Here is a 12,741-nt window from a genome sequence, read left to right on the forward strand (position 1 = left end):
AGATATAAAAACACTCTGGATCACAGTAACATCCTGGTTATAGCACTGAAGACAGGCACTCCAGAACTAGCTTTGTCCCTATGCAAGCAGCTCCAGTACATGTCCCACATGTTCTCAGCAAACAAGATAAATCCGATTTGGCCAATTACTGAATCATTAGTCTGTTCTCAACCATCAGCAAAGTGATGGAAGGTGCTATTTATACAGCACTTTCTTGGAGTCTGCCATAGGCAAACTCATCTGTTTTACCCTTCATGCACTTTTATGTTGGTACCTTTAGTATCAACTGTATTTTCACTTGTTTGTTTTATTGAACTGAATTTTTAGTGAAAAGCTGTGTCAATTAAGTCTTATGTTTTAATTCATGCTAATCTTCTACATCCCAAAAGAAATTCTCTTAGAATTCCACTTTACCTAGTGTAACGGCTGCAAAGTATGCCAATTCACACAGAACATTTTAATGAAATCTCTTTTTAACTCACTCATGATTTCTGCTGAACCAGAAACAGATCTTTACAACTTACCCTGTTTGGGATAAAAATACAATACTATACTGATGTGTTTCCCAGCTTGTTGTAGTGATGTAACCTTTGGAATGAGTGACTAAGTGCTTCCATCTTGCAGCTGTTCAATAAAGTACACAATAAAGACACTAGTGCAGTGGATTAAACATGCAAATAATGTCAGAGTGGAGCTATTTAGAAGCACAACTAATGGCAGACAGACATTGGAAGCCCCCCCGCCCCCTCACTGCTCATAGCCACTGAAAAGGAACAACCTGCTACTATAGTATTGGGTAAAACACAACAATTGCAACATTTTCTCTCCTAACTTTGGTCAAAATGAAAGATAATGTGAAGCAAAATTTGCCAGTTTTTCCATGTGCAATGGCAAAATTATGAAGTTGTAACAGATCTACTTAACAAGCAAGAGCAGCAATGCATAGCTACACTGTTATCACTGTTGGAGAGAGGCAGTTTTGATACAAAAAAACAGAAATAAAAAAGACTAGACGTTTTAAAAACCTAAAAAGGACATTTTGAACATCAAGTTGCTGTAAATTATGAACAGTATATGTTCAATATTTGAGCTCAATGAAAACAAGTCCATTTATCAATATGTAACTTCATTAATAAATCTGTCAGAATCCTTGAAACTTACACAGCTAAAGATTAGATTCCCTACAGTGTGGAAACAGGCCCTTCGGCCCAACAGGTCCATACTGACCCTCCAAAGAGCAACACACCTCTGACTAATGCACCTAACGCTATGAGCAATTTAATGTGGCCAAATCACCTGACCTGCACACCTTTGGACTGTGGGAAGAAACTGGAGCACCTGGAGGAAACCCACGCAGACATGGGGAGAATGTGCAAACTCTACACAGACAGTCGCCCAAGGCTAGAATCGAACCTGGGATCCTGGTGCCGTGAGGCAGCAGTGCTAACCACTAAGCCACAATGTCGCCCATATCATCTAGTTAAAATCAGGATTGTTTGAGGCATAAAAGATCTTGAAGTGAGAGCAGATCTAGTGAGAAAAAAGAAGCTCACATCCAGGAAAGTGTTTGTTATGTGTAGAAGTACAGAGTTTGTAACTCTGCACCTGGAGCATATTCATTACAGAATGTACCAGGCCTTGCACCATGAGGATGGACATCAGAGATATCAGAAAAACATTAGAGACAAAGGGTGTGAAGCAAATGTTGTGGAGAACATCACACAAATGAAAAGAAGGCATGGCCAGCATGGGGAAAGCAATATTCTTAATATAAGATGTGTAAGATAGTTACTAGCAAGTGGAGCTTGATGAAAGCATCAACTTTCTTACACATTTTGGATATCATTTGAGCGAGACAGATAGTTGTGCATGAGGTTTGGAATTTCGACAGCACTTGATTATCAATGCAGACAACATGAGAGTTTGTGATCTACCCAGTGTGGAAAATATATTGGATGATCAAAGTTTGTGAGAAGATTTGTAGCTCGGGTGCTCGTTGCACACACGTACACGACAAGCAACATGAATTCGACTGGGACAACACTACCATTATAGGGCAAGCCAAACAAAAAACAGCCAGGGAATTCCTAGAAGCATGGCACTCATCCACAAACTCCATCAACAAACACATCGACCTGGACCCAATATACCGGCCACTACAGCGGACAGCTGAAACTGACAATCGGAAGCGGCAGGGACAGGCCACTATAAATGCCGGAGGAAACACCACAGAAGCGCTTCACAGGAGGCTGCCAAGCACTGAGGATGTCACCTAGCCAGGGGACGAAACGTTTGCAACAAAAACTTCCAGCTCTGCGAACAGAACCACAGCATATATTGGATGATTTGATGGTTTATTGATACCGATACACTTTGGAAGAAGCCATTGCTGACGACAATCAAAATCTACTGCAACTAGTAAACAAATCTCACCAAATGAATCTTACACTAAACTTTTAAAAAAAAATGAGTGAGTCAAGTACATAGGTCATGTTCTGATAGAACGTTTTCCCCGATCCTAAAAAGGTGAAAACTACAAAAGTGGTGCAATAACCAGTAGATGTAAACATGGTATAACAATTTTTTTGCCAATTCATTTGTGGAATGAGTGTACTACTGGCTAGACTTGTACTTTTTGCCCATCCCTAATTGTCCTGCAGAAATTGATGGTGAGCTGCCATTGTGCTGTTAGAAAGAGAATTCCAGAATTTTGACCCAGCAACATAGTTCTGAGTCAAGATAATGTGTGACTTTGAAGGGAGCTCACTCACATTTGTTGCCCTTGTCATCCTCGATGCCAGCAATCATATGTTGGGAAGGTGCTATCGAAGTAGCTTTGGTGAGTTAATCTGTAAATCTTGACGATGATACTGCAACTACTGTGCATTTGGCATGACCAAAATGAATGTTGAAGGTGGTTAATGTGGTGCCAGTCAAGTAGTCTGCTTTGGCTTGGATGGCGTCAAGTGTCTTGAGTTGATAAAGCATGATGCTGAAAAAAACACAGCAAGTTAGGCAGCATTCGAGAAGCAAGAGAATCGATGTTTCAGGCATAACCCTTCTTCAGGACTTGAGATCCTTGTTGAGAGAGGAAGAAGACTTCTTCAAGGTGAGCATCCTTGGAAGAGGCTTTGCAGTATGGTTTGCAGCAATTAGGAGAGAGTGAGGACTGCAGATGCAGGAGAATTAGAGTTGATAAAGGGTGACACTGGAAAAAGCACAAAGTCAGGCAGCATCCGAGGAGCATGAGAGTCAACACTTTGAGACCTGAAGATGGGTTATACCTGAAATGTTGACTTTCTTGCTCCTCAGATGCTATCTGACCTGCTGTGCTTTTTCCAGCACCACATTTGATCAACTTTGACTTTCCAGCGTCTGCATTCCTCACTTTTTTCAAGTTTCTTGAGTGTTGATGGAGGTGCAGTGATCACAGCAGTGGAGAATATTCAAATAACTGCTTTATGGTGGAAGATACTTCAAATGTTCCACTAATACAGAGAACAAAGGGAAGAATTAAAAAGCAGTATTAGACAAATTAATGGGGCTAATGGCAGATACATCTCTTGGCCTTGATAGCTTGTATCCCAGGATAGCTATAGAGATAGTTGATTCCAGAGAAGTACCAGAGGACTGTAAAACTGCTAATGTGATACCTCTATTCAAAGAGTATTGGAATCAATTATTAAGGAAGCATTAGTAGGACATTTGGAACACTGTAATCTAATCAAGCAGAATCAGCATGGCTTCATGAAAGGGAATTTGTGTCTGATTAATTTATTAAAGATTTTTGAGGAAGTCTCAACTAGATTGGATAGAGGGCAACCAGTAGATGTGTTATATTTGGACTTCCTAAAGGTATTCAACAAGATTCTTCAAAAAGTTAAGTCAAAATATAAGAGCACATGTGCTGGAGGTAATAAATTCAGTTGGAGAGAGAACTGGTTCACGGCAGGAAACAGTTGGGTAAAAGAGGTTCTTTCTCATGTTGGTGATGTGTGACCAGTGAAATTCCACAGGATCAGTGCTGGGACTGCAACTGTTTACAATATATATTAATGACTTGGAGAAGGAAGCAAATGTACTGTAGCCAAATTTGCAGATGATACTAAAATAGGTGGAAAGGCAAGTTGTGAGAGAGATGCAAATCATTTACAAAGAGACACTGAAGAAGGGTCACTGGACCTGAAACATTAACACTGCTTTCTCTTCACAAATACTGCCAGACCTGCTGCGTTTTTCCAGAAATTTCTGTTTCTGTAACAGGTGACACTGATAGGTAAAGAAAGTGGACATAAAGTTGGCAACTGGAGTACAGTGTGGAAAAATGGGAAGTTAGTCACTCATTTTGGAAGGGAGTACAAGTGAACAGACTATTATTTAAATGGAGAAAAATTGCAGAAAGAAGCAACACAAATGTACTTTGGAGTACTTATGTACAAAGCACAGAAAGTTAGGACTCAGGTGCGTCAAGTAATCAGGAAGGCTGATGAAGTATTGGCCCTTATTTCAAAGTGGTTGGAGTATAAGACTACGGAAGTCTTACTGCAATTGTACAAGTATTGGTGAGACCACATCTGGACCACTATGAGTAATATTGGTCCTCATATTTAATGAAAGATATTGTTTCATGGGTGGCACTTCAGAGAAGGTTCACTAGGATGATCCCTGGTATATTTGATGGGCTGGATGGCCTTGCTTCCAGTCCTATGTCTTATGGTCTTATAGAGGGATTGTCTTATGAGCAAACATTGACAGGTTGGGACTCCACTCCCTGGAGTTTAGAAGAATGATAGATGATCTCATTGAAATGTTTAGATTTCTTAAAGAAGGAGAAAGTGAGGACTGCAGATGCTGGAGATCAGAGTCGAGAGTGTGGTGCTGGAAAAGCACAGCAGGTCAGGCAACATCTGAGGAGCAGGAGAATTGACGTTTTGGGCATAAGCCCTTCATCAGGAGTCGAATGCTCCCTGAGATTTCTTAAGGAGCCTTAAAGGGTAAATGCTGAGACGGTTTTTCCTCTCATGGGAGAGGCTTGGACCAGAGGACATAGCCTCAAAATGGAGAGTGCCAATTTAAGACAAGATGAGAAGGAATTTCATCTCTCCACAGGAATGAGTGTCCTTGGAACTCCTTGCCTAGAGAGCTGTGGGGGCAGAGTCCTTGTGTATATTAAGCTAAGATAGGTTCTTGATCAGGAGGATAATCGAGGGTTTTGAGGAAAATGCAAGAAAGTAGATATGACAAATATTGGATGAGCCATGATCCCACTTAATGGTGAAGTAGACTTGAGGAGCCAAATGATCTTTTCCTGTTGCTATTTCTCTAGGTCTTATGATAATACAGATCTTAAAGGTTGCTTAAAGGAGACAAGTACTTGCACTCATCAGGATTAGGATGCAAGAAACAAACATGAAAAAAAGGTCACACCAATTTGGACAACATGAGAAGAGGGTGTTTGGTTGGGTGATCTATCGCATGGCGATGCAGCAGGGACAGTAAACTGTTAATCTTAGTTCACAAATTAAGCAGGTCTGATTTTCAGTATGTTATTGTCGGAATGTATCAGAGAGTCTCTATTACTCTGCCTTTTAAATTATAAAATGCCATGATATACAAATTCCTCTTAGCCTTCTAAGACAAGACCCTATGTGTTAATATTCTAGCAAGCACAAATGTATCACACTGTGAGTCCAATTTATGATCTTAAATCCATTTTCTCCATAATTCTCGCATAATGTAGATTACTTGGTAAATGTTCAACAGCAGAATTACATTTAATGGTTCACGTAGTGTCCCGGGGCTTGCGAGCATGGGCTGGTTGATAACAATCTGCCTGCTACAAATGGTCAACGGGATTTTTTTTTTGATACAGTCCACTAGTCATTGGAGTGTATAGCCTGCATCACAATAGCACTGAAGTCCATATATTACATTGCTCACTTATGTGGTCAGCAGATGTTACTTTGGCCTGATGGCAGTTAATGAAGGAAGCTATTTGTGGGTTTACTGCAAGGTAACAGTAAGAGAATAATTTTACGCATTAATCAAATTTATGAAAACCCTTCCCCTTCCAGATTGGTGAGGATGAGATCAAGTATGTTTTGTTCCCTTGTTTCCCTCACCACCTGCTGCAGATGGACATTGACGTCTTCCACCCAGAGTAAATTCTATGTCCTTGCCACCCAAGTGCATTATCCATGTAATTCTCAACCTGAATAAGAACTGATTCTTTAGTCAAAGAGGGAGTGGTAGATGGTAATCAATAAGAGGCTTCGTTTCTTATGTTTGACCTGACACTATGAGATCTAATGGGGTCCAGAGTCAATGTTGCAAGGGCAACTCCTTCCTAACTGTATATTACTGTGCCAACATGTCTGGTGGGTTTGTCTATGGGTGAGACAGGACATACCCCTGGATGGTATCTGAAATGTTATCTGTGAAATATGATTCTGTGAATATGACTGTGTCAGCTGATGTTTGACTACTCTGTGAAGCAGTTCTCCAATTTTGGCATAGTCAACAGATGTTGACATGGGGGCCTTTAGCAAGATTTTTTCTAAGGCCCCTCATGATAGATTGGTCAAGAAAGTAAGAGCCACTGGGACCCAAGGTGAAGTGGCACTTTGGTTGCAGAAAGCACATGGTGATGGTTGAGAGCTGTATCTGTGACTGGAAGTCTGTTTCCAGTGAGGTTCCTTAGGGCTAAGTGTTGGGGCCTTGGCTATTTGTATTGTACATTAATGATTTGTACATTAATGTAGGAGTTTGGTTCAAGAAGTTTACAGATGACTTAAAAATTGTTAAGGTGGTAAATAGTGATGATGATAGCTGTAAATTTGCAGGCAGAAATCAATGAACTGGTCAGCTGGGTAAAGCGGTCACAAATGGAATTCAACCCAGTCAAGGGTGAAGTGATACATTTGGGAACACTAACAAACCAAGAAATTACATAATGAATAGATGGTCCATGGAAAGTACTGAAGTCAGAGGGACTTCCTGTTTCTCCGAAGATGCTTGAAGGTAGCAGGGCAGGTAATAAGATGGTCACAAAGGCATAAGGGGGATACTTGCCTTTATTTTATTTTAGCTAAGGTGTAGAATACAAGAGCTAGGAGGTTGTTGCTGGAACTGTATAAAAACCATCCACGATTGGATACATGTCTGAAAACAACACCCAGAAAAGCTCACCTCGCCTTGTAATCTGTTAAAATATGAGTGACAGGGAACTCCCAAATTCCACTATTTAAATAAAATATATCAATGTATTCTTTAACTCTAAAAGTGAACATTAAACAACAGTTACTCACAAGTCTAATCCCCCCTTTCTCTTAACTGTTTATTACCAGCCTCCAACTCTATAACAATATGATGTTCCAGGAGAAAGTGAGGACTGCAGATGCTGGAGATCAGAGTTGAGATCAGGCTTCATCCTGATGAAGGGCTTGTGCCCGAAACATCGATTCTCCTGCTCCTTAGATGCTGTCTAACTTGCAGTGCATTTCAAGCACCACATTCTCAAATATGCTATTCCAATAAGACACTTATTAAAATTACAGCAACTTAATTTCAAAACCATACAGCAACTGTTGTCTTCGGTGTCTTTCTTGTACCAGCTGAAGATCTCCCTGGGTCGTCTTCTCTCCTTACTACGAATACGTTTCAGATGAAAAGGTACCTTTGACAGAGAATGTTTCCTAATTTCTTGGCAGTTGCTCTGTCTAATTTGAAAAAATGCCTGCATTTCTCTATCTCTAACTTTGGATCGTCTCATTGGTTCAATTTTGGCATAACAATACGTTCAAACTCGATTGGGTTTTAGTGTCCTAGGGCATAATTTAAACTGGTTAGATTTGAATTGTTGTCAAAGCATCAACCAATTCACATATCCATTTCACAGCCAAATGTTACATATTTCAATTTTCCAGTACTCTGAGACTGCCATCTAATCATATCACACAGGTGCTTGTAATCTCTCAGTTCGGAACAGCATTCACTCTCTCTTAAAGGTACAGTACAGCCTTCAACTTCTTAACACCAAGATTCTTCCCCTTACCTGATGTTTTTAGCTATGCAGAAAGATTTCCACATTAAACACCGTTTGCCACTTCTCAGCCCAGCTCTACATTTTATCTATGTTCCTCTGTAACCCACAACATCCTTCGGCACTATCCACAACTCTGCCTACCTTAGTGTCATCTGCAAATTTACTAACCCATCCTTCTAACCCACCTCCAGATCATTTATAAAAATGACAAGCAGCAGTAGCCCTAAAACAGATCCTCGCGGCACACCACTGGTAACTGAGCTCCAGGACGAACATTTCCCGAGAATCACCACCCTCTGTCTTCTTTCATCTAGCCAATTTCCAATCCAAGCCGCTAAATCGCCCCTATACCCACAACTCGTTATTTTGTACAATGGTCTGCCGTGTGGAATCCTATCAAACGCCTTACTGCACCACATCAACAACCTTACCTTGATCCACCTATTTTGTCACCTTCTTATAGAAATCAATAAGGTTAGTGAGGCATAACCTACCCTTCATAAAACCATGTTGACTATCCCTAATCAAATTACTCCTTTCCAGATGATTATAAATCCTTTTCCAACACCTTACCCACAACTGAGATAAGGCTCACTGGCCTGTAATTACCAGAGTTGTCCCAACTTCCCTCCTTAAACAAGCGAACAACATTTGCTATCCTCCAGTATTCTGGCATTACTCCTGTCTACAATGGTGACATAAAGATCAAAGGCTCTGCAATCTCCTCCTTGGCTTCCCAGAGAATCCACCAGTAAATCCCATCCGGCCCGGGGTCTTATCTGTATTCAGATCTTCCAAAATTGCTAAAACCTCCTCTTTGTCAACCTCAATCCCACCTAGTCTTGTAGCCTGTATCTCTGTATTCTCACTGACATTGCCCTTTTCCAATGTGAATACTGACAAAAAGTATTCATTAAGCACTTCCCCTATGTCCTCAAATTCCACACACAACTTTCCACTACTATCTTTGATTGGCCCTAATCTTACTCTAGTCATTCTTTTATTCCTGACATACCTATAGAAGGCCTTGGGGGTTTTTCCTTGATCCGATCCGCCAACAACTTCTCATGTCCCTTCCTGACTCTTCTTCGCCCTCTCTTTAGATCTTTTCTGACTAACTTATAATCTCAAGCCTCCAAACTGAGCCGTAACGCCTCATCCTCACATAAGCCGCCTCCTTTCTCTTGACAAGATTTTCAACTTCTTTAGTAAATCATGATTCCCTCTATCGACAGCTACCTCCCTGCCTGTTAGGTACAAACTTACCAAGAACCTGCAGTAGCTGTTCCTTGAATAAGCGCCACATTTCCAGTGTGTCCATCCCCTGTAGTTTCCTTCCCCATCATATGCATCCTAAATATTGCCTAATCGCATCATAATTACCTTTCCCCCAGTTATATCTCTTTCCCTGCAGTATATATCTATCCCTGCCCATTGCTATTGTAAACAAAGCCAAATTATAGTTACTATCGCCAAAGTGCTCACCTACCTCCAAATCTAACACCTGGCAGGGTTCATTCCCCAGTGCCGAATCCAATATGGCATCGCCCCTTGTTGGCCTGTCTACATACTGTGTCAGAAAACCTTCCTGTCAACATTGAACAAAAACTGACACATCTAAACTACTTGAACTATAGTATTCCCAGTCAATATTGGGGAAGTTAAAGTCCCCCACATCAACTATTCTGTTACTCTCACTCCTATGGAGACTCATCTTCGCTATCCTTTCCTCTACATCCCTGGAACAATTCGGAGACTTATGGAAAACTCCCAAAAGGGTGACCTCTCCTTTCCTATTTCTAACCTCAGCCCAAACTACCCCAGTGAATGAGTTCCCAAACGTTATCTCAGCTGCTGTAATACTATCCTTGATTAACAGTGCCAACCCCTGTCTCTTTTACCATTTTCTCTGTTCTTGCTGAAACATCTTAATCCTGGAATCTGCAACAACCATTCCTATCCCTAATCTAGCCATATCTCTGAAATGGCCACAACATCGAAATCCCAGGTACCAATCCATGCTGCACCCACCTTACTCTGGATGCTCCTGGCATTGAAATATACACATACCAGCACCCTGATTGCCGGTGCCCCCTCGTGACCTTGTAACCCTATCCCTGACCTCACTACCCTGAAATTCCTGTACACTGGAACTACAATTCAGGTTTCCATCCCTCAGCTGCATTAGTATAAACCTCACCCCTCCCCCCCCCCCCCCCAAAGAGGATTAGCAAATCTCCTCCCACCCCCCTCAGGATATTGGTACCCCTCTGGTTCAGGTGAAGACCATCCTATTTGTAGAGGTTCACTCCTTCCCCAAAAAGAGTTCTAATTATCCAAGAATCCAAAACCCACCCTCCTACACTATCCCTGCCATCACGTGTTCAGCTCCACTATCCCCCTGTTCCTCCACCAGCACGTGGCACGGGCAACAAACCAGAGACAACAACTTTGTTTGTTCTAGCTCTCAGCACCCACCCTAGCTCCCTCAATGTCTGCCTTAGGCAGGAAGAGAGATGGGGATCTATGTTGTTGGTGCTTATGTGGACCACGAATTGGGGCTGCTCCCCTCCCCCTCCAAGGATCCCGAAAACATGATCAAAGGCATCACTAATCCCGGCACCTGGGAGGCAACACACCAATCGTGAGTCTCTCTTGTTCCCACATGACATCCTATCTCTCCCCCTAACAATGGAGTCCCCAGTGACTAAAGCTTTGCTCCTCTTCCTCCTTCTCCTCTGAGCAACAGGGACAGACTCTGCCAGAGACCTGGGCCCCATTGCTTACCCCTGGTAAGTCGTATTCCCCAACAGTATTCAAAACGGTATACTTGTTATTGAGGGGAACCACCACAGGAGATCCCTACACTGTCTGCCAGTTCACTGATGGTAACCTATCTACCTTTTCACCTGGCTGTGGAGTAACTACCTTCCTGTAAATCCTCTCAATAACCCCCTACGCCTCCTGAATGACCCAAAGTTCACCCAGCTCCAGTTCCTTAACACTGTTCTTGAGGAGCTGGAGTTGGGTGCACTTTCCACAGTTGCAGTCTGCAGGGACACTAGAGGTGACCCTTAGCTCGGACATATTGCAGGAGGAACATTCAACTGCCCTAACCTCCATTCTCACTATTCTAAATTCCCAAATAGACTGTCGGAGAAAAAAAACAAATGAAACATGAAAGAAAACACTTGTTACCTTACCAACCGAAGCACAGACCTTTTTTATTTAGTTAGAGGAGGATGATGGTTGGGAAACACTACCCGAGTAGTGTTTCAGATAAAGCAGCCACCCAAATATGTGACCTCGTGACCTCTCCAATTGGGTCTATGAACTGAAGAAAAACTGGAACTAAAAGAAATTTAAACCATATACTCACATATGCCGACAAGGTCCATTGCTCCCTGGAAACCTCGTGACCTCTCTGACTGTATCCAGGTCTTGTCGTCACATGGGCTGCTACCAGACACAACCCATTCTCAGCTACTAATAGTCCCCATTAGCAGCTATTCATTCTCATATCTTGGTCTTTATCTACTACTTTGTCTGTCCAACTTTCTCTTTGGACTTTATCTCCACCTATCGTTTACTCGAACCCCCTCTCCCCATCTTCTATAAAAACCATCCTTTTCCTATCTACCATCAGCTCTGAAGAAGGGTCACTGGGCCGGAAATGTTCATTCTGATTTCTTTGCATAGATGCTGCCACACTCACTGAGCTTTTCCAACAATATCTGCTTTCGTTTCTGATTTCCGGCATCTGCAGTACTTTCGGTTTTTTGAATAACCTGGAGTTGTTTTCCTTGGAGCAGCGAAGGTTGAGAAAGACCTGATAAAAATGTATAAGATTATGAAGGATGTGGATAGAAAGGTACTTTTTCCATTCGTAGAGGGCTACTAAGAGTAGAGTTGAGAATCTTTCTCGCTGACAGGGTGATAGGAGTCTAAAGCTCAATACAGAGGAACCTCGATTATCTAAATATCAATGAACCGAATATTGGATTATCCGAAGGAGATATCTAGGTCCCGATAGAAACGTTACATCAAAGAGGTATTTCCAACACTGATTGCGCCTTTTGTTTCCAATTATTAAACTAACTCGGTTTACTGAAATGCTGCCGAGAATAACCCTGGACATCGATGGGAGCCCAGGCACTGTCTCCAAGTGACTGACCACCTGCCCTCTCTCTCACTCTCTCTCTCTCCCACATACTTCCCCTGGGGTTCTACACAGGAGTGTACCCTAAACCCCTCTTGCGCAGATAATCTCTCTAACAATGTCCTGTACAGGGCAAAGGTGGAACTTGACAAAAAGTTGCAGTAAAGAATTATGTGCATGTGTGTGCGCGTGCGCTGTTTGGAGACTCGCTCCCCAAAGGCAGCAGCAGTCTTACTGTTGGTGTCTTGTCTGGCTGCCCTGGAGGCAGGATGGGGGTGGACGGGTGGCAGGTTTGGGGGACAGACAGGGGGAGGTGGCGCAGATAGTGGGTGGGGATGGGGCAGAGGTGGATGTGGTGGAGCGGAGTGAGGTCGAATGGGGGGGGCGGGATCAGATGGGGTTGGGGGATGAAGTTCTGTATGCGGTGTGTTGCGTGGGGTGGGGGTGGGGTTGTTGACGGCCGGGAAGGCTTCGGCAATGCTGCAGATCCCTTACGCCCAAGTGCGTGTCTGCTCAGAAGCAAACCCTGAGACAGAGA

General features: G+C 42.6%; 1 protein-coding gene across 3 annotated transcripts in view; it reads left to right on the forward strand.

Moving 5' to 3' along the window:
- The window catches only part of dtwd2 (DTW motif tRNA-uridine aminocarboxypropyltransferase 2), a 116,817-nt gene that overhangs the window by 95,766 nt on the left and 8,310 nt on the right, over positions 1–12,741 (forward strand). The gene's annotated exons all lie outside the window — the stretch shown is intronic.

This window comes from Chiloscyllium plagiosum, unplaced genomic scaffold, assembly GCF_037043375.1.
Source record: "Chiloscyllium plagiosum isolate Xiang-an unplaced genomic scaffold, Cpla_swu_hap1 HiC_scaffold_2, whole genome shotgun sequence".
Classification (NCBI taxonomy): Eukaryota; Metazoa; Chordata; class Chondrichthyes; order Orectolobiformes; family Hemiscylliidae; genus Chiloscyllium; species Chiloscyllium plagiosum.